Source organism: Falco punctatus (genome assembly GCF_963210335.1).
Source record: "Falco punctatus genome assembly, chromosome: 4".
NCBI lineage: Eukaryota > Metazoa > Chordata > Aves > Falconiformes > Falconidae > Falco > Falco punctatus.
In genome coordinates this window covers 73,628,089-73,650,791 of record NC_137583.1, presented here as the reverse complement: position 1 = coordinate 73,650,791, position 22,703 = coordinate 73,628,089, and the positions used below count along the sequence as shown (strand labels likewise).

At 39.7% G+C, this 22,703-nt stretch overlaps 1 protein-coding gene across 6 annotated transcripts in view; it reads left to right on the top strand.

The window, feature by feature from the left end:
* Positions 1-22,703, top strand: part of PTER (phosphotriesterase related) — a 174,023-nt gene that overhangs the window by 7,101 nt on the left and 144,219 nt on the right. For 2 of the 6 annotated variants that reach the window (XM_080386395.1, XM_080386388.1), the window contains exon 2: positions 17,623-17,706. The exons of 1 other annotated variant lie outside the window; for it this stretch is intronic. The gene's annotated coding sequence lies outside the window, so the exon portion shown is untranslated. Of the gene's footprint in view, positions 1-8,332; positions 16,249-17,519; positions 17,707-22,703 lie in introns of those variants that run through there. 3 more of the 6 variants (XM_080386394.1, XM_080386400.1, XM_080386397.1) reach the window with 2 other exon arrangements.

Below are 22,703 nucleotides of genomic sequence, written 5' to 3'. Positions count from 1 at the left end.
GACTGGGAGAGTGGTAATCAGTACAGTAGTTCAGTATTGAACAATATTGAACACTGTAACAATAACACATAATAAATCATTTTGAAAGGTACATTGGATATATTTTTTTCAAGGACAAATAAAGTATACTCACAAGGATCAAAAGGACACCTTAGTTATTTTTATGTTCTATTTTAGAAATTATTGACAGTTCCTCTTTAAAGTAGCTTTAGCTTGCTTGACTGCAAAATATTTATGAGAATACTTTTGGGTATGGGTCAGTTAGATGTAAATATGTTTTATTGAAAGCTTTTTCCTTCAAAACATTATGCGACTGTAATGTTTCATTTTTAAGAGCACTATCTTGATTTTTATACATCAAATATCTTGATCTTATAAATGTGAGATGTATTCACAACCCACTTATGTTTGTATCATGCAAGCCAATGATAGAGTTCAGCTTGTGTTGTTGCTGTGCTATCTTTTCCTTTATACAACTAATTCATTAAAGAAAAAATCATAATGTTTATGAGAAAATTTTACTAAATACATAACCATATTCCTGGCAATTCCAGCAGACTCAGTATTTCACCTAGAAGGATCAACAGGGATCCAGACAGACTGTTCTTTCCATTTTTTCTGCAGGATCCTATGTGAGGGGTCAGTTCAATGCAGTTCATTCACTCAAGCCCATGAAAGATAATGGTTAACAAACAGAACGGCAAAGTATGCTGAAAAACAAATATTATATGTTTAGAATAGGAATTATTTAAGCAATGAGGCAAAGTAAAATTTGTAGTATGACTTTTGTGTTCTGACCTTGAAACCAAACTTTATTTTTTTATTTTGATTAAATTACTTTTTTATTTACATCATGTTCTCAAATATAACTTCCTTTAATTAGATCATGTCCTAATTTGGAATAATTATTGTCCATTTTCAATAAGAACTCATCCATTTTTGAGAACTGTTTGCATCTGCTGGTGAGGTGTACCCATTTAAGAAAATGAGCTTATGTTGTTTTCCCTTGAGCTGTCAAACTTTCCTTATTTGAATACAAGAGTACTGAAATACTCAGAGACCATGAGCACAAACCTTTACAGAGCTTAGCTTTACCCCAATCTCTGCAGCGGGACTGAGCTCTCCAGTTTTAAAGCAAACAAACCTTTTACTTATTTCTTGCTTGCCTAATCACTAAAACTGTGCTTTGTTTTCTTGTAACCACTTCTGGAAGTTCTGCCATTGTCTCTCTTCCCCAGAGATTGTGGAGAGTTTTTTTGGATAATAGATTTCTACTGTGATAAACCAAAACTGACATTCTAGTCTAGATTTTGTGTGTCAGTAGATCATTTTTAGAACTATAAAATTCTAAATCATACAGGAAACATTATAAGCATCTTCTTGTAAAACTGCAGTTCTCTGTGCATGTATGACTTAATGAATGATTGGAATATTGTATGGTTTTACCTTCAGCTTTTTACGAGCTACATTTTTGTCCCCTTTGCCAAAGAAATTTTTGAGATGAGTTGCAGGGAAGAGGTGAAATGTTGAATAGATGAGAAAGCTCACCCAAAGTGTATTTTATTCGCAGAGTTTAGTAGCACTGGATGTTAGTGACTGTCTGCTGAGTAGAAAACAAGCTACACCTCATCACAAGCACCATCAGTTGCTCCTTAGAATGCTCTTTTCTTCCACGTTTGAGGATATCCTCCAGAGGTTTCTGAGACTGTTTTTATTGAGGTTTAATCTGGTGCAAATATTGTCCATGTGTCCATTCATACATAAGTCACTGTCAAGCTATATAAGCAATGCTATCCACAGTGTTTCTATTTAAAAAGAAGCTAGAATGGGATGAAAAGCACCTTTCCTATTGAAATTTTTTTTTTAAGCCAAATGAATTTAATATTTCTTTACTGTCCAAAATTTAATATAAAATGCCAGGCTCTCCACATTAAAATATAACTGGGATGCTGAAGATAAAATCTGGAGGACCCCAGATTAGCTAAAAATTTGTTGAAGTTGACATGGAGTTACTTACTGTGTCAGCATACCTAGAGCCCCTGTGGGAATGCCTTAGATTTGGATTAAGCTCTCAGTGGGCAGAAGTCTTCATCAGAAGGCAATACACATGCTGGAAATGTAAGTGAAAGTGAGTTTGATTAGCTTTTGCTACTGCTTTGGAAAGCTAAGATTGAATTTTCTCTGTTTCCCAAAGGACAGTCAAGGTCAAGGACAATAAATATCCTTTGAGAAGGGAGTTTGAAGAAGTTCTTGGTGCAGCACTGCACTGTGTGGGATGCCCTGTTTCTATTATGTGTTAGTTGACTGCTCAAGATAAATATTTGCTTTCACAGGAAGAAAAAAGCAGCAACAAAAATATAATATTCATCATTTGCAGCTTTAAAAAGTGCAAGATAATACCCTTTCCCTTTTTTTTTTTTTTTTTTTCTTTTCTTTTTTTTCCCCCAGTTACACTGCTTGGGGACCTGAAAAAGGGATGAAAGTTTCAGTATTCTGGGCACAATATGGAAGACAATCATTGTCCCAGAGAGTTTACCAGAAAATGGCTACATGTTCGATTGCCAAAGAAGTAAGAAGGAGTCAGTGGAACCACTACCTTGGCATTCCAGAGGGCCAGCTTTGGCCTGTTTCAGAGCCTGGTTGACACAGTCTCTTGGGAGACAGTTCTGAAGGGTCAAGGGGTCCAGGGAGCTGGACATCCTTCAAGAATGCAGTCTTAAAGGTGCAGGAGCAGGCCATCCCCATGTGCCAAAAGCCTGGCTGAACAGAGCTTTGGCTGGAACTCAGGGAGAAAAGGAGAGTTGGAAGAGGGAGCAGTCAACTCAGGAGGACTATAAGGATGTCACAAGGTTATGCAGGGCAAAGATTAGGGAGACAAAAACCCAGCTAGAACTCAGGCTGGCCACTGCCATAAAGTATAACAAAAAATGTTTTTACAAATATGTTAAAAACCAAAGGAGAGCCAAGGATAATCTTCGGCATTTATTGGTTATGGTGAGGAATATTGCCACAAAGGATGATGAAAAGGCAGAGGTGCTTAATACTTTCTTTGCCTCAGTCTTTAACAGTAAGACCAGTTACCGTCCAGGTACTCAGCCTCCTGAGCTGGAAAACAGGGACAAGGAGGAGCAGAATGAAGTCCCCACAGTCAAGGAGGAAATGATTAGCGACCTGCTGCTCCACTTAGACATGCACAAGTCTATGGGGCCGGATGGGATCCACCCAAGGGCACTGAAGGAGCTGGAAGAGGAGCTCACCAAGCCACTTTCCATCATTTATCAGGAGTCATGGCAAATTAGAGAGGTCCCAGAAGACTGCAGGTCAGCCAGTGTGATGCCCAGCTACAAGAAGGGCAGGAAGGAGGATCTGGGGAACTACAGACCTGGCAGCCTGACCTCAATGCAGGGGAAGGTTATGGAGCAGATCAGTCTGAGCACCATCAGGTGTCACAACAGGGGGATCAGGCCCAGCCAGTGTGTGGTTATGAAAGGCAGGTCCTGCTTGACAAACCTGATCTCCTACAACAAGATGGACCCACCTAGTGGGTGAGGGGGAGGCTGTGAATGTTGTCTGCCTGGACCTTAGTAAAGCCTTTGACACCATCTCCCACAGCATTGTCCTGGAAAAACTGGCTGCTCAAGGCTTGGATGGGTGTGCTCTGCGCTGGGTTAAAACCTGGCTGGACAGCTGAGCCCAAAGGGTGGTGGTGAATGGTGTTATATCCAGCTGGTGGCTGGTCACAGGTGGTGTCCCCCAGGGTTCAGTATTGGGGCCAGTTCTGTTTAATAAATTTATTGACAACCTGGATGAGGGGATCGAGTGCCCCCTCAGCCAGTTTGCAGAGGACACCAAGCGGGCTCTGCAGGGGGGTCTGGGCAGGCCGGGCCCATGGCCGAGGCCAGTTGTAGGAGGTTCAACAGGGAGAAGTGCCGGGTCCTGCACTGGGGACACAACAGCCCCACGCAGTGCTACGGGCTGGGGAAGGGTGGCTGGGAAGTGCCTGGTGGGAAAGGACCTGGGGGGGCTGGTTGACGGTTGACAGCACATGGGCCAGCAGTGTGCCCAGGTGGCCAAGGGGGCCAGCAGCATCCTGGCTGGTGTCAGAAACAGTGAGGCCAGCAGGGCTGGGGGAGTGACTGTCCCCCTGTACTGGGCACTGGTGAGGCTGCACCTTGAACACTGTGTTCAGTTTTGGGCCCCTCACTTCAGAGTGGACCTTGAGGTGCTGGAGCGTGTCCAGAGAAGGGCAACGAAGCTGGTGAAGGGTCTGGAGCACAAGGCTTATGAGGAATGGCTGAGGGAACTGGGGGTGTTTAGTCTGGAGCAAGGGAAGCTCAGGGCAGAGCTTATTGCTCTCTACAACTGCCTGAAAGGCGATTGTGGTGAGGTGGGGTTGGGTGTCTTCTTCCAGAGAACAAGTGACAAGACAAGAGGAAATGGCCTCCATTTGTGCCAGGGGAGGTTTAGATTGTAGGAAGCATTTCTTCACTGAAAGGGTGGTCAAGCATTGGAACAGGCTGCCCAGGGAAGTGGCTGAGTCACCATCCTGGACGTGTTTAAAAGATGCGTAGATGTGGCACTTAGGGATAGTTTAGTGGTGGACTTGGCAGTGCTGGGTTAACAGTTGGACACGATAATCCCCAAAGTCTTTTCTAACCTAAATGATTCTATGATTCTAGACTATCCTGAGGAACTCTTCTGCATATCTTTCAAAGTTTTGTGGCCGCAAAATCTGATTTTTCAGACTATGTGCACAGTATTCCTGTGGGTTCTCCCCTATGAATCACAAGGGAAAAATGTTGCTGTTTTCTGAGCTGTTACACAAAAGTGAAATCCTAAAAAGACATAAAGCTTATATGAGATTCATTTTACTATGCCATATTTAATGTACATTTCTTTCAGTTGCAGTCCTAGCTTCTGTCACAAGCACTCACTTCAAGACATTTACTCTGACATGTGCCTCCCCCACTCCTGCGCGAATAGGTCTGGTAGTGGGGTTCCCACTGGTAAGCTGGGTGAGGAAACTAATGAAGGCTGCAGGTTTTACTTTTTTTTTAAGGTTATTTTTAGGATATCATCTGTCTGTATAGCACCAGCAGGTGATTTGCTATTTCGGATGCTATTCTGGTTTTCCACAAACCATTTTGCACCAACTAAGTGCTTTCTTGCAGCTTATTCCAGCTCTATTTTGTTTACTAAAAACTGGAATGATAAATAACCTGAATCTTAAAGATTCACAAGTGCCAGATATATGTACATATTAAAGTTATTCAGACAGTATGATTTCCTTCAGTGCTTTGTTGTGTAGCTGTTCTTATTTAAGGGTGATGATCTTAATTGTGCTGTATTTCCCATTTTTCTTTGTTCCCATTCATGCTCTTAGAAGACCGAAGGAATATTCTGCTCTTACCATAATATATACCCTTGAGAAAACACTGAAAAGGCATGTTTGTTAAACACTCCAAACAATATCTAAGCATTGATGCAGCTACTTTGGCCATCCCATACTTACTGATTTTGCATCAAAAAAACAGGAAAAAGAAAGTCAATCCGAAGTGCTATTAAAAGTACACCTTAGCAAGCCCACTCTGGGCAGATATAAAACTTCTAACCATAGCTTACTATATCCAGACCTCATTGTTCCTCAGAAAACCATCTCATGTAGCTAAGCTTTGGATTCTTTCTCTTTGATCAAACTCTCCAAGTGCTTTATTATTTTGTTGGTTATAGAATCATAGAAGTTTGGGTTGGAAGGGGCCTTTACAGGTCTGTAGGTGAATGAAGGCAGTGGGTTGATTAGCATTGATAACATGCAGCTGTGGCCTTGCCTCGAAGGCAGTGGGTTGGTTGACATGGATGATGTGCAGCTGTAGCTTGTTCCAGCTAAGTATTTAAATAGCACTGAGGAGTGTGGATTGAGTGGGGAGTAGTAGTGTGGCCTTGTCTCATTGTAGCTTATTAGTTTGTTTGTGCTGCAATAACTGGTGCCCTGTGTGAGGCAAACTGAGTTGGACTCTGACTACAACAATTGGTACCCAGTGTAGCTGAGACAAGTGGTAGAACCTGTGACCCATAACAGATACTGTGAGAGGTGAGCTGTTGACAATTAATCAATAGAGTTGTTCATCTTAACTCAAATGGCAACTTTTGGTGCCCAGCATAGATGGGGACTAATTGATATGGGTGCAGAAGAAGAAAATTCTATTTTAATGCTTATAGATATATTTGAAAAAAGAAGCATAAAGTATAACAAGAAAGCCACAGCTGCATACTATCAATGCTAATCAACCCATTGCCTTCTTTCCTCTACACAGGTCATGCAGTGAGCAGGGACATCTTCAACTAAATCAGATTGTTCAGAGCTCTGTCCAGCCTGGCCTTGAATATTTCTAAGGATGGGGCATCTACCACCTCTCTGGTCAAGCACCAGTGTTTCACCACCCTCATTGTTTAAAAAGTTTCTTCCTCATACCTAGTCTGAATCTGCCCTCTTTTAGTTTAAATACATTACCTCATGTCCTATTGCAACAGACCCTACAAAAGTCTGTTATCTTTCTTATAAACCCCCTTTAAGTACTGAAAGGCAGCAATAAGGTCTCCCTGGAGTGTTTTCTTCTCCAGGCTGAATAACCCCAATTCTCCCATCCTGTCTTGACAGGAGAGGTGTTCCATCCCTCTGATCATATTTGTGGCCCTCCCCTGGGCCTGCTCCAGCAGGTCCATGTCTTTCCTGTGCTGAGGGCTCCGGAGCTGGATGCAGCACTCCAGGTGGGGTCTCACCAGAGCAGAGTAGAAGGACGTAATCCCTTTCCTTGACCTGATGCCCACTTGGCCTTCTGGGCTGCAAATGCACATTGCTGGCTCATGTCCACCTTTTCATCCACTAGCACCTCCAAGTCCTCCTCTGCCGGGCTGCTCTCAGTACCTTCATCCTCCAGTCTATATTGATGCCGGTGGTTCCCCCAACCCAGGTGCAGGACCTGGCACTTGGCCTTGTTGAACCTCATGAGGTTGACATGGGCCCAATTCTTAAGCTTGTCTAAGGCCCCTCTGGGTGGCAACCCATCCCTCAGGTATGTCAGCTGCAGCACTCTGTCATCTGCAAGCTTGCTGAGGGTGCACTTGATCCTGCTCTCTCTATCATTGATGAAGATACTAAACAGTACTTTTTCACTTAATTCTCATGTTTTACAGAGCAGGACTTGGTACCCCATGTTCTGGGATGGGAACAGGGTAGCTCATGGCCATCTTTATGCTTCCACTCTCTTTTTATGTCAAATCCATTGCAGCTTTAGAGCAGCTTAGCCACTTTGTTGATTTGACTTCTCAAGAAACATACTTTCGACCTGAAATACCTGAAACATTCCTATGCTTGTGAAGAATGGAAAATGACAGTGCTGGCTTCATGCTACATGAAGTTTCACAAGCTTGTGGAATTCCTCCGCTACCATCTTTACAAAAACCAATGTTTAAGTGCAGTCCGGATTATTTTTCACTTGTTCCTCACTGCTTTATGTAATTATTACAGTGCTGACCTCTTCAGTGCTCCTGCTGCTCCCTGTCCTGATGCTGCATTTGTTTTTGCACTGGCCAAACCTTCCTCCCTCCCTCTGACTGGACTGCTTACTTGACATGTAGGTGAAGAAGACACAGTAGTGGAAAGAATCCTCCTATGTCTCTTGTTTGACTTGAGCAATTGGTCAATGAAATATTTCTTTTAGAAGTTGTTGAGGGAGTCAGGTGTCTTGGTATCATCCTTTTTATTTACAAGGAATGCTCAAAATGACAGGAATTAGAAGCCTCTTTCAGGTAGTACTTGGCATAACTCTTGCTGGGCTTTTTTTAGTGCTATAATCCCAGTGTTGTTCAGGACATATTGTTGATTTATTGATTCTTTCTCTTCATGTCTTTGGTCTTTTTGCCTCAATTGCACCAAGTGATATTCTGCAAAAATCCCTCCACCTGCATAATTGATGCCCTTTTGTCTGTCATATGTGCTTGCTCCTAAGTTGACACAACTATTGCTTCACATTATGTTGTTCCATGAAGGAATTCAAAGGCATTTTACAGCTCTCTTTTTCTGCCTACTAAGAAAGCACTTGAGTGATCAAAGTCAAACCCTTCCTAGAACAGTAATCTAAGTCCATAGTGCACACTAAGGTGCATGGTTGGTGGGATGGATTTAAATGTTTTAGAGTAACCTAATTTTAACAGAAATATCTGATAAAAAATTGATACGGTGCTAGAGTTGGAACAAATAGGAATTAATGAACAAATCATGTTGGAGAGGTAAAATAATGTAGCTTTTGTTTTTAATTGGAAGATAAGGAGAATAAACAAAGGGAAGAGTCCCATGTCCTTAAAAGTTCCTAGTGGATATTAGTCCAGATCTACTGAACGAAGTGACCAAGACACTTGGAATTAAGTGACCTGGAAAAATCTCACACATACAAGTTTGTAAGTATCACGCTCTTTGTATCTTATTCCAACTGAGAACAGGAACAGATGAAAAATCAAGTTTCTAGAATTTATTAGCTACTAAACTAATTACTCTATCATGTGGATTCCAGGGCTTTGTGATACAAAACTTATTTTTGTTCATTTTGAGTATTCTGAAGCCATGTGCCTTTGCCATCACCTCTGATAAGTTTTGGTGTTGCTGTTTAGTTATGAACTATATTTTCCAACAATTCACCAGGAAAGTGTGCTTAAATGGTTGCACTTGCTGCATTGCTAAGTGCAAGGGAATGTATGCTTTGAAGCCTTTTTAATGTTAGCAAAGGTAAGTATGTCACCTGGGAAAACATAACTACTTGTGTTTTAACCCCAGCTGGTAACTAAGTACCATGCAGCTGCTTGCTCACTTCCTCTCCCACCCAGAGAGATGGGGAAGAGAATAAAAAAGGAATGTAAAACTCGAAGGTTGAGATAAGAACAATTTAATAATTGAAATAAAATAAAGCAACAATAATAATAATAATAACAGTTATAATGAAAGGAGGAAGAAGGGGAGAGGAATGAAATCCAAAGGGAAGGGAAAAAAGAAAACAAGGGATGTACAACACAATTGCTCACCACCCACTGACCGATGCCCAGCAGTGATTGGCAGGCCCTGGCCAACTGCCTCCAGTTTATATACTGAGCATGATGTCCCATGGTATGGGATATCCCTTTGGACAGTGCAGCTGTCCTGGCTATGTCCTCTCCCAATTTCTTCTGCCTTTCCAGCCGTCTTGCTGGCAGGGCCTGAGAAATTGAAAAGTCCTTGATTTAGTATAAACACTACTCAGCAACCACTAAAATCAGTGTGTTATCAACATTATTCTCATACCAAATCCAGAACAGAGCACTGCACCAGCTGCTAAGAAGATAATTAACTCTATCCCAGCCAAAATGAAGACACTACTCAAATATAATTTCATGGTGGGGTCTTTCTGCCTCAAGTCATACTCTCAGGAGAGAAATTACCTGAATTAACTCTGCAATGAAGGCTAATAGCCTGCTTGAATGGAACCTGCGGCCCTTGAATTTTATTACAGAGCTTTTATTTCTAGGCTTTTCTACCTTACTTTTTTCATAGAGTAGTGTTATTTTTCAGGTGGAGGGGAATGAGAAGAAAAATACTAAACATTGTTAGCATGTTTTCTTCATCCACTTTTAATCCCATGCTCCACAAACTCAAGGAATAATTGGAATATCTCTCTGGCTTTAACTAGTAATTTTTGATCTAAATCCAACCATCACTGACATAAGCACAACTCTTACTCCTCTGTAGGAAAAAATGATAATGAACGTAGCAGTGGACTCAAGTACTGCATACAAGCTTCGTTTAAAGAAATGTGCAACAGCTTAAGCACAAACAGTAGCAACAAAAACACCTAGAAGAAATGGAAGAAGTATGGCTATGCCATTCTCCAGAATTTACAGAAATTGGCTGGTTTTTATCATGTCGTGTACCAGAAATGCCTGGAGTATTAAATATCATGAGATTTTAGGAACAAAGAAAATGGATGAGATCGTTGTGTATGTCTGGTAACAACAGTAACACAGAACTGTGCTATTTCCAATTAACAGTAGAATGATACTGAAATATATTTCATTAATACACAGGTAAAGGGGGTTTACTGCTAATCAGAATGAATTGCTGCATTCAACACAGAGCTGCCACAGGTCTTTAAATTGCTTTTGCCTTGCTGTATGGATATAGCTGAACATAGCTTAATACATTTTTTACATGATGTAATTTCATCTAGCTCATACAATGTCAGGGTAATAATAATGATATTCTAATATTAATGCAAGCACAAGATATACATATTGATGAATAATGGTCATATGTTTTTGGATCTCCTTGCCAACTCCTATTAAAGTGACAAATAATTGCCATTGCTTCAGACAAATGGTACAGGCTCTGTAGTCAAAAAGCACATTAGGGACCCACAGCGTCCATTTGTTATCCTTTGTCAGGAAAACATGGTTCTTTAATGAAAGTGAATGAAAGGACACTGATTGAGGACAGTGACACTAAACCTCTTTCTCAACAGGAGCCATGACATGAGTATTAATAAGCAGATTGAAAGGTTAAGACTCAGCTTTGAAGCTCTGGAAGCACAGTAGAATCTGAAATAACTACCCCCTCATAATATGGGGAAAATCACAGTGTAAAATGCATTGTATAAACCTTCTGGCCACAGGAGGCTAGAGTGAATGGAAATTGGTTCCCAGACAATTCAGGCAAATGCCATTTAAAATCTTAACCCAAATATATTTTTGTTAAAGTCTTGCTTTTAATTCTGTCTTGATAAATGATCCCTTTCCTTCTCATTATCCCCTCCCTCTTTGCTCCCAGTACTATAAAAATGTTAAGAAAATCAACCCGGGCCTTTCCCGAGCATTAGTGAGAGTAGCTGAGAAAGCAAGGGCACAAAGATGCAGCCTGAGTTAAGTGTAAAACAGTGACCTAAGCAATACCTTTAGTAAAAATTCATCATTTATGTTATTCGGAGAATAAAGAAATATCAGTATAAGAAAAAGATTTTTGAATGCATAACATGTTATGGTGATCACTTATTAATTACTGAGAACCTAGAGGAGCCAGTTGTGGTCATGGAAGAGTCTGAAACAAGCAGTCTCTGATCCTGCTGAGCTCTGTACACGTGTGGTCCCCACTGGAGTCAGTGGTGCAAGCAAGGGGGCAATGCAAATTTGTGGGTCTGAACAATAGTGGCTGGAGCTGCTGTGTCTCTGTTGATGAGGTTTTGCCCCTCTGAAACTCTGTATGATCTGCACAAATTCCATAAGATCACTGTCTCTGACCACCTTTTGCCGGTTTATGTTCTTGTTATAGTCCCACTTTTCTATGCACAGAAGATATCTTCCAGGAATTTGATGGTTTTGGTGTTATAGGAAGAAGCCCTGTAATGCTAAAATATAATTCTCTCCGTGCCAACAGCAAAGCTGGGCAAAATGCCCAAAGTTTAGAGGTGTTTGAATGCAGAGACTGGGTCTGTTCATCACAGAGGTGAAGTGAGCTGTGATGTTCACAATTAGATTTCAGTATATTCAAACAAGGTTAGAAGAGTCTAACTGAATGTCTTGCCTTTTAAAGATCTGACAAAATGGCAGACCATTGCACGTTGAAGAAATGCATTTAAAACCAGATTTAAATATATTTAAGTGGTGGTAATAATTCCAAATGAGTTTGAAATATTTGGTTTCTCTTTAGGCAATGCTAATAATTGTGTGGGCCAAGGCTATACCAGCAAATTAAGAGGCCCTAGGACTATTTTCTGATGTAGAAGCCAACAGCAGGGCATAACCCATGTCCATATTATTAAATACTTCAAACAGGTTGCCTCCATGTGTGCTTATTGAGACTGCTTGCCAGCTTGTGGTAACTCCTAAACTGTGCTTACGAGTTGACTGAGGCAGCTAGTTGAAAAAGCGCAAACTTACATCGTGGACTTTTCTAATAATTGCATGATAGAAGAGTTCCATTGTTCACTGTTGATGTTTTGTTTAATGGTGTATCTGTAGGTAACAGACTGGTAACAGATGGATTTCTTCAGTAAAAAGTCACTGAATCAATACAAGTTGATGTTATTTCATATACCATGTAGGGAAACAGTGGAGATTTTAAGGTTGAAATGGCCCCAGAAAATAACCTAAGCAGTCACTGTGAGATGATTCAATTTAAATTAAATATAAAGAAAATGTAAAAGTAATTTGCATTGGTCTGATCAATGGAGAGCAATAGCAACATTTTCTATCAAGCAAGGGGCCACCATCTGTTGGAAATAACTGGGGAAAAAAAGAGTAAATATGCATGTACTAGTGAAATTATGGAAATCCTCAGCTCACTGAGTCTTCTGATAAGCTACACTGCATGTATGTTGGATCCTGAAGCTTTCTCTTGGACCTCACCGTTAATTCATTCCCAGTGGAAAACCAGGTGTGTTATTAGCTAGAAGGTATAGTTCACTCTAGGAACTGCTTCTTATATACAGATAGGGAGAGCTCAGGCACGTTTAATTTCCTTTGCCCTCCGTAGCCATCAACCTTGTTTCAGAAACCCCAGTATGTCTCATATATCACACATGTCCAAACAGCGCCCTTGGTCTGACATTACTCTGGCATAATGCAATTCAGTTTCCCTATTATGTTGGGTACCTTAACTGGAAAGCCACAAGAGAATCTGTATTAATTCTTTGGGCCACAGGAGTATCATGCAGGTACCACATGGGACCCAGCTTAAGTGCTGTGCGATTTAGACATAGTTGGTGCTCACTAGAAAAAAGGCTGCCTGTCCCAAGCAGTGGCAGGCATGAGTAATTCTGCACCATTTGTTGCTGTGTCCTCTGCTGTTACCTGTAGTAGGTACCTTAAGCAATGTGGACACAGTCTTAAGTCAGTGCGAAGGGTAACTCTGAGATCAGTTGGATGCAGTTGACTGTGAAAAGTAAGCAGTGTTAGTATATATCAGGTGAAATGTTTCTAAGAAAGAAGGAAATGTGAATGCCGTTTTATAAGGCCCTAGTGAAATCTCATCTGGAGTACTGATAAAATTCTGCTCGCTAATCTACAGTAGAGCTGAAATCAAGTACAAACAATTGCAAAGAAAAGTTGCTTGGATGACCAAGGAGCTGGAAATCGCAACAGGGTTTTGTTAACCTTGCAAAAAGTTAGCTGGAAAAGGATGTGATTGCTTTAATTACATCGTGGTGGACAGAAGGTAGACAGAGGGATTGAGAATTGCCTAAACTCAAGGGCATTTTAACTCAAAACAAAGGAGTATAGGTGAGTAAACATATGAATAAATAAATTTAGGGTAAAATGTAAAGAGACATTGCAACCTTTAGGAGATACAGCTTGTGAAAATTTTGTGTGTGGGCTGTGGAAACAAAACACCTAGTTTTTCAGATAGGGCTTGAAGAATATAGGGAAGGAACCATATGACTTGATACTTAGGATACCACAAGGCTGAAGGTCAAAAGATTGTTGCATGACTCTCTATTTCATCTATCTCAAATGTTGTAGAAATCTTGTTCATATAAAGCATACCAGTGTTACAGTTTGTTAGCTGCTTTTTTAACCTGTAAGAATTTAAATAGTTTTCATTCTTGAAAAAATTTCTTATTTTCACATTGAACAAATTACCCATATGATTTCAGTGCCTAGCTCTATCAAGTCCAGGGTAAAATACAAATAACTTAAATGAGAAACTGGATGAATACATTCAGAAATGCCTCACTAACATATGTATGCATTGTGTATTTTCATATAATAGGGTCGTGCAATTTGAACTTTGCAAATTTTTAAAATTTAGCCCATGATATGTGGGTTGTTTGAATAGAGTATCTTCTGCCTGAGGTTTTTTCTTTTGTTTTGCTTCATTTCTGATCTGCAGTGAGGCTTGTTCTGGCAATGACAGGAGGGACAAATTGTTCATAGATCTTGTGTGCCGTTCTTGATACAGTATATTTTCAGTACTGTAGTTCTCATGTGCAGTGTTACAAGTAGTTGAATGTAGAGACAGAACGCCAATATCTTGGTAAATAATGGACTTATTTTTCTTGCTGATAGTCTGATTTTTCTGGAGGTCCCTCCCAGAATCCCAGGCCCTAATGAAACTGGCCTCCATGATCCAATAATGGGCTTGCGTTGTGACTAGCTGTATTTTTTCATGGGGGGAGTCAGTTTTGGGAAATTTAAGGATCTGAGGCTGGTTATATTGCACTGGAATTCACTGCAAAATGCTTTTTACATTATTATACTATAATAGTATATACTTTTACATTTTTCCTTTAAAAAAACAAGGGTTATCTTTATGGCTGTGAGGTGAACTCATTCAATGGTGAATTCAATTCAAGAAATATTCTGAGGCTTTAAATAGACCATAGCAGTCACTAAAGACATTCACAATACTGGTTTCATATCAGTTTTATATTTACAGGATAATACACATGCAAAATGTGTATTTAAATGTGGTTTTTATTTATTGTTATAGCAAACAGCATCAAAAATTACAGTCATGGAAAGCAATTAGAAATGTATCCATGATTCCCTTTTCATACCTGAGAACATAAAAAATACCCTTTTCCCTAGTTAGACAGTCAGTTAGGCTTTTAACCAGTGTTTAACTCCACCACAGTTCCCCTTTGTGCTTATGTCCCTTTGTGTAGTTAGTGCCTGCTATTATATTTAACCTAAGTAGCAGCCTCACTTAGGATAGTTGTGTTCAGACATTTATTATTCACAGCTTATTAGAGTGGGAGTTAAAGACAGATTGCTGTAGTTTTCCATTTTTCATGGAGGTTAGGCAAAAATATTTCCTTGTGTAACCAACACAGAGTCCCACTATGGGAGATATCATCACCTCGTAAACTGTGGGTCCTGTAACTAGACAGCCCTTTTACTTCATTGCAGCTTGGGAAATTCTCCATCAGTTGAAAAGATAAGAGCATGCACATAACCATACACTGTTTTTCATCTTGGATATCATCTCCAGTGATGACTGTAAAAGTTTCTTGCCCCAGAAAAGCAGGAATATTAAAAGCTATGGGCAGAGCCTATCCTTGACTAAGCACTGCTAGCTTCCATGGAATTTTGTGGATGGACAGTGCTTTGTCCCCAAGGCACCATCTTTATGAACTGTATAACAAATTAGTAACGTGAGCCTTTAGCTGAACTGTGTTACTCCTGCAGCAGAGAGCTAATGAACCTTACTGTATGATTAGATACAAAAAATTTCAATTTGTAAATAAGCAAATAATTAATTCTTAAAAAAACTATTTCCCAATGCTATTTTAATGGTTTAATTTTTGCACTCACTAGACAATCAGGTTTAAAATTCATATAAAGGTAGCTTTTTAAATGCAAAAAATAGTGTCAATATCAAGACTCAATATATTTGAATACAGAATCATTTTTTTCTAACCAAATTTTCTAATTAATCACATAAATTCATTAAAAATATAAATTTGTTTCACCTCTCTTTATTGGAGAAGCCCAGTTCAAAAGTTGTTGAGTAATGCCCAGCTTCTCAGAAAGATTAAGGTGTCTAAATATCTTTGAAGTTTGGGCAATAAATGCCTTAGTTTAAATGTGCAAGGAACTGAACAGTCTTAATTTTGCCCATGTTTACCATCATCTGCTTTAATCTTGCCATGTCTGAAATGAGGCTGCTTAAATGCATAAGTAAAGCCTGTACCTAGATTAAATGCTTGCCTGAATTGGGATCAGAATCTTGAATTTTTACTTGAAGTCAAATGCTTTCAGTGTCCCATCTTGTTCCTACCTAAGATATGTTTTTTCCTGTGATTTCTGAAGGAATACAATCAAACAGATACTCTTCACTGAGTTGAAATAATTTATACAAAAAGCATTAATTCAAGTCCATGACTGGGACAAACCCAGTGATTTTTTGGGGTGGATTTTGAGTGGATGGAGAAGTCAACACCTGTTTCTACTTGCCAATGAAAAGAGAATCCCTTGAGCTCGTCTGCAGAACCTGCTCATGTACACGCAGTCTTTGCTCCAAGTCGGAGGGTGCTCTGCATGGGAAGATAATGAAGGTGCCAGCCAGGCTGGATGGAACTGAATAATTAAAGAAGCTTGTAAAATATGTTGCCATCAAGTGCTGGAGGATATGGTCCCGCTGCAGGAAAGGAACTGGCTTTTATGTATCTGAGACATTTTTCAGAAGATATTAAGAATGAATATTGGATGCATAATTAAGTTTTTTCAAAGGTATGTTAGTACATTAGAGGCAGATCATGCAATAATTACTATTATCCTACATTAACTATACTTTGATTGAGCAGTTGTGTTACTGCTTGTAGTGTTACTGATTGTATTTCTGCATCTCTAGTTGATGTTTTTCTAGTATAGATGTATTTTAGAAAATGGAAGATTATAATCGCTCTCTACATGCAGCGTGATTTTTTTTTTTATTCTTCCTTTTTATTCTATTCCCTTTACATATTCTTTCCCCCTTGAATTTAATGGGAACCATACACAGAAGCCAGGCAGATAAATGTACTGAAACCTTGTTAGCATTTAATCTCTTTTTAGATAAATGCAAATATTGCTGTTGATAGTACTGAGGCCTTGTCCAGCAGTCATCTGAGGAACTTGCTTATCCATTTTTCACGGTGTGCCTGTTACTATCAGTTGTTGAAGATTGTGATCCAGAATATTCGTTCTTGACGAAAACAATAGAATTAAGCCACAGGGCTTCAGAAAATTGCTTTCATATTCAAGCAGTGCTACACATATACAGACACCTTGCTGATGATTTTCCTACCCTGAAGAAAATATATTGCTGCTGCCACAAACCTGTCTTTTGGCACTTTGTCACTTACAAGTGATGATAAAATTGCAACAAAGAGACTTCTTTTTAATCTCATAGGTCATCGTTTGTACTCTGGACAGTCCTCCCTTTGTCCTCTCATTTAGTTTAGATAAGGTGGAAAAATCCTCTTAGTTTCCTCTAAACTCCTCTTAAAAATACAAAATCCAAAGAGTCAGCGCCAATGTACCCTCAAATTTTTAACCTAACTACTTTTTTCTTCATGTTTCTTTAGATCAAAAGCTCTGTGTGGATTTTAAATATTTTTTAGGCAGCTGAATTACAAGCAGCCTTTTTTGATTTATAGATTTGCATCAAACTGTAAACCTTAAGAGAGACATTTAATCCCTTTTAATCTTGTGAGAACCCTAGAATCATGTGATAATTTCATTGCTGAAATTCTGGCCATTATAATCACCATTTCTTACTGCTAAACACTTATCATAATTTTTTAAATTCAGTTACCAGATTCAGCAATTCAAGGTTGCAAAAAACTTATGACTGATAGAAAGACAGAAATATTCTGAATAAATCCACGTATGTGTTTAATATTTTGGAGATACATGGTATGAAGATTTTGCAACATTTGTACAAACAGCAATTTATCTGGCTGTTATTTTTGATTTTTTTTCTACATTTACTGTGAGATTTTTCTCATCTTTTTTGTCAGCTTCTTCTTCAGCTTTGTACCTGTCTGTGATATAAAAAGTCTACTGCCATGGGATTTTGATGCAGCAAATGCAGTAATTTTTCTCCTGTCTGCGCTCTTCCAGTTTGAGTCTCTTCCAGTTTGAAGTATGGAAAGACCAAAGAAGAAAATGAGGCTTAAAATCTCCTGAAAAGGGCAGCAGAAGAAGGTACACTTTCACTATGTCCAAGCTGTACATCAGGCTTGTCTGTTCTTCTCCTGTACATCTGACCGCTGGTATCCAGGAACAAGATAGGGTAGGAATGAGGGGGAACCAAAACTGGTGCCATGCTTTGTATGTTGGGGTTAAACATATTGTTTAAAAAAACTCAGGGGTGTTATCAATACCTAGGACAGATACCCTACATTTTCTCTCTTATTTTGGCCCCCCAGTTACTGCCAAGAAGAGGCTGTGGAAGCATCAGATGTTCCCTAGGATGAAAGAGTCAGCTCCTGATATTCCCATTGCACACAAGGGGCGTGAAGAGCGTGTCCAAAGGAAGAGAGAGACAGACCCAGAAATTCAAAGTTTACTGATATGAGTACAACCTCCAGAAGCCCAGGATGTTCACAGTTCCTCCTATGAGAAAGCTAAGCATTAAGAAATACAGAACTGGACACTGAGGTGCCTAAATAACCATTAAAGGCCAAACCCTCTGTAAGTGTCCAGGGAGAATAAACCTCATCACTCTGGATGAAGGGATCCTTGTGCTCAAACCAGTCACTGATGAGGATAATAAACAGATTACTTGTTTACCTGGATTTGGCCCCTAGGAATAGAAATGTCCTGGGCCTCCTGCCAGTGTCACCTTTCCTCATCCTCTAAATCATGTGGATTCACCAATATAAATGGCAAAAGCAGAATTAGCCACAATAAGCATTCTTGCTTCTTTGTGGGACTCTTCACAACATGGGTTGAACTTGAGAATAATGAACCAAAGTTATCTGGTTTAATTATACTGCTAGAAAACCTTCGCAATAAGTAAAGATGCATGGCTAAATAGCCAAGTTAATAAAATTATGTTTTCATTAGGTAAATTGCCCTTTTAGAGTTACTAATTCTTTTTCATGCTTATATTTGCCTTATTAATTTTAATTTTCTACTAGGTGTTTATAGAACTAATACATCCAGACACCCTTTCCCCGTTCAGGACTTACCCTATAGTAACCTTCAAAACTAGTGGCTTAAAAAAAAAAAGATTTAAAATGGAAACAGATTTCTATGATATCCTGAATAACTGCAATGCTTAAGAATACTGATGCAGAAGTATCCAACCTAATTTTCACAATCAAAGAAACAGTTTACAGTGGAGAACATTATTTTGAAGGAATTATTAGGCCTGAGATGTTTGGACTGGAGATATCAAAAACAATTCCTCAAAAAAAAAGTGTAAATGTTGCTATTCAAAGTAATTTCTCAGTATAATTATGTCACAAATAATTATATAAGTGATAGGATGTTTCTCTCAAATTCTTTTAGTACATAAGTCACCTCTTCCTAACCTTATCACACAAGATTTTGCAAGGGTATCATAAAAATGTATGTTCTTCCATGTCAAAAATAAATTTTAAAAGGCAAGAGCAAGAGGATTTCCTCAACTATAGACTATAAAATAGAAGCAGAAAATTATTGAAAAAAACCTCTCCAAAATGATGAAAAGCATGAGCAGTTTTAAGGCTCTGATGGATGGAATTTTCTCAAAATTTTAGGAGGCTTTCAGTGTTAGTGCATTTCACAGCAACCACTGGTAGCTTCTGAATTCGTATTTTAAAGCTGTATTTATACCAAGGGCTCAATTCTGAACTCAGATACAAGCTATTTTACCCTTGTGAATGTAATAAAATTAGTCACACTCTTGTTGTGCTTATATAGGGCTGCTCATGTGCCCATGGCAAACTCAGCAGCATGGCTTCATGCCTGTGCTCTGATGTTCAGCCCTGGCTGCCCTGTCTCACACAGACCTCCTGTGCCAAAAAAGGGACAACGCACAGCAGCTGTCCTGATTCAAATGGTATCTTATACTCAAACATCAAATTAATACTTGGCATTTTGCCTGTATGTAGTTGCTAATGTTTTTATTCAGTTATTTTTATTTCTGCATCAATCCTCTGGTATTTAATAATGTCTCTCTATTTTGTTATTTTCCTGTTTAGTGAAGCAAAGCTTCTCTATTACAGTCCTGAATTTCCACACTTGGGATCCCTGTGGTAACCCTGGCAACCTGGTTAGCAGGGTGGGCTACAGCTTCAGCTTCAGCACCTCTTGCTGAACAAAGCAGAGCCCTTTCCTCCAAGCTGCAGCACAGCAGCAGTAAGCCACCACCTGAGCTGGAGCATATCACTGTGCTGAAATGTCACCTGGGCTTTTGGCTGAGGTTGCAAGGCTGATGCCTGCAGGCAGCTTTGCATTTGGTTTTGCATGATCACATAGTCCCCTTTTTTAAAAAAAAAACACTATTTAGATTAAGCTTGTAATGTCATAAGGTGCTACCACGTGTGGTTCTTCATCAAGATAGGTGGCAGGGCTGAGCCCAAACACACTTTTGAGATTCTGTCATTATTAGTCATACTGAAAACTATAAGGCAAACTCTTTTAAATTCTTTTTCAATCCACTAATTAAGTAAACAATTCTGTCTTTGCTATAGACAAAAAGTTTTAAAAAAGGAGGTATTTTCTATCCTATTCTATATGTTTCTCAAGCACTCACCCTGTTAGCATAATCCATAATTTATTTACATAATATATATTATGTTCTCCAGTATCCTCTATTAATTATACATCCATAATGAAATTAATATGCACCATAGAAATCTTACCTGATTTTTTTTAACAAGTATTTCCCAAGACTCCTTCTGCCCATTTCATATATGTATACTTAAAAAACATTATAAACATTATTAGGAAGGAAATTTTGGACTGATGGACATAAAATATGGGCTGTCCCTCACTTGAGGGAAGTCAGCATTTGCAGTGGCTTCAAGAGGGTTAAAATGGTTACATGGTTAAAATTCCTTCAAACTTCTGTAAATTTTTAAAGCATAAATTCTCACTGCAGTCCTATGGTTCAGACAATCCTGCTAAGTGTTCCACAACTTATCTCCAGTACCTTTCCATTTTGTAGGTTGCTTCAGTTTTGTTGCTTTCCAGGGTGCTAACTTTAGTATGTTCACATTTCTGAGAGTCAGTATAGTTACCTTTTTCCTCTAGATCTAGTATTTCACAAAAGATACTCCTCCAAGAAGGTTCCAGAAACAACAGAGCATTCAAAAGAATAAATGTTGTTTGCAGAATGTCTAAAAATTTTGAAACAGATCACTCTATTTTTATGTATGTTAGTGACTTAATTTACTCTTTATTAAAATCCCAGGGGACAGAAGTTTGCTTTTACTTTTACTCTTCAAAATTCAGCATGTGAAATACATTGATTTATTGATATTAGTTTAACCAAGCCAAGAACTTGCTCAAGTATTGGAGCTTTCTGTGACAATTGAATTGAAATTGATTTATGACATAAGATTAATGAATAATTTCTTCTTGATATATTGTTGTGGATGGGAAAGGCTGAAGTGATAGGCTTACTGTTAAAATTCCAATGTCGCACAAACTTAGGACAAAACTGGAATGAGAAAGGGACAAGAAGAATTAACCTCAGAGTCGTACTTGGAATTAGGTTTGAGACTGGGACTAAGGCCTGTGTTTGTAGTTTTACTCCTTTGATCCACTGAGACCCTGTGTTGGTTTAAGAGACAGGTAAGCGTTGCTGGCTATAGCAGTTATCTATAGGGTTGTGGGCAGTGTTAAGGTTTGTTATATTTGCTTAATATTTGAATTCTGCTTATGTGCTACACTGAGGATGAGGGCTGGGACCCACCGGGTCTCACATTTTATGTGCTTGTTGGGTATGGACTTTTGTCACAAAGTCGTGTTAAAGATAGGGTTAGATGTAGGTCAGTAATGGAAAGGAGTTGCACCTTAGTTTATTTGGACACATGGAGTATGCAAGTGTGGCATGCTTCCTCATTCTTCTAGATTTTTAAAAAATTATCACTAATTAACGCTGTTCCAAGGGTCAGCAAGATGCAGTTTAGGCTGCCTGCTCTCCAGGCCAGCTTGGACGCCATGTCACTGGTAGCTGTGAAGGGGCCCTTCCAGGAAGGTCTGCAAAGGAACCTCAGCCATGGATTGTTTGTGAACAGAGAGGGACTTGTGGGTGACGTGATGGTCAGAGGCCATCTTGGGCACAGTGATCACAAAATGAGTTTTTAGTTTTCAGAGAAGTAAGGAGGGGGTCAGCAGAACCACTGCCTTGGACTTCCAGGGGACAGACTTTGGCCTGTTTGGGATACTGGTTACCGGAGTCCCATGGGAGGCAGTCCTAAAAGGGCCAAGGAAGGCTGGATGTTGTTCAAAAAGGAAGTCTTAATGGCACAGGAGTAGGCTGTTCCCCCTGTACTGAAAGACAACCCAACAGGGAAGAAGGCCACCCTGGCTGAACAGAGATTTGGCTGGAATGCAGGAAAAAAAGGCAAGTTTATGACCTTTGGAAGAAGGGGCAGGAAGCTCAGGAGGACTACAAGGGTGTTGTAAGGTTACACAGGTAGAAAATTAGAAGGGCCAAAGCCCAACCAGGACTTAGTCTGGCTACTGCCATAGAAGACAATAAAAGATATTTCTATAAATACATTATCAACAAAAGGAGGGCTAAGGGGAATCTCCATCCTTTATTAGATGCAGGGGGAAGCATAGTGACAAAAGACAAGGAAAAGACTGACAAAATGTGACAGCCATCTACAAGAAGGGCAGGAAGGAGCATCTGGGGAACTACAGACCTGGCAGCCTGACCTCGATGCAGGTCAGCAGGTTTTGGAGCAGGTCATTCTGAGTGCCTTCAGGTGACACATGTGGACAACTGGGGGGATCAGGCCCAGCCAATGTGTGGTTATGAAAGGCAGGTCCTGCTTGACAAACCTGATCTCCTACAACAAGATGGACCCACCTAGTGGGTGAGGGGGAGGCTGTGGATGTTGTCTGCCTGGACCTTAGTAAAGCCTTTGACACCATCTCCCACAGCATTCTCCTGGAGAAACTGGCTGCTCAAGGCTTGGATGGGTGTGCTCTGCGCTGGGTTAAAACCTGGCTGGACAGCTGAGCCCAAAGGGTGGTGG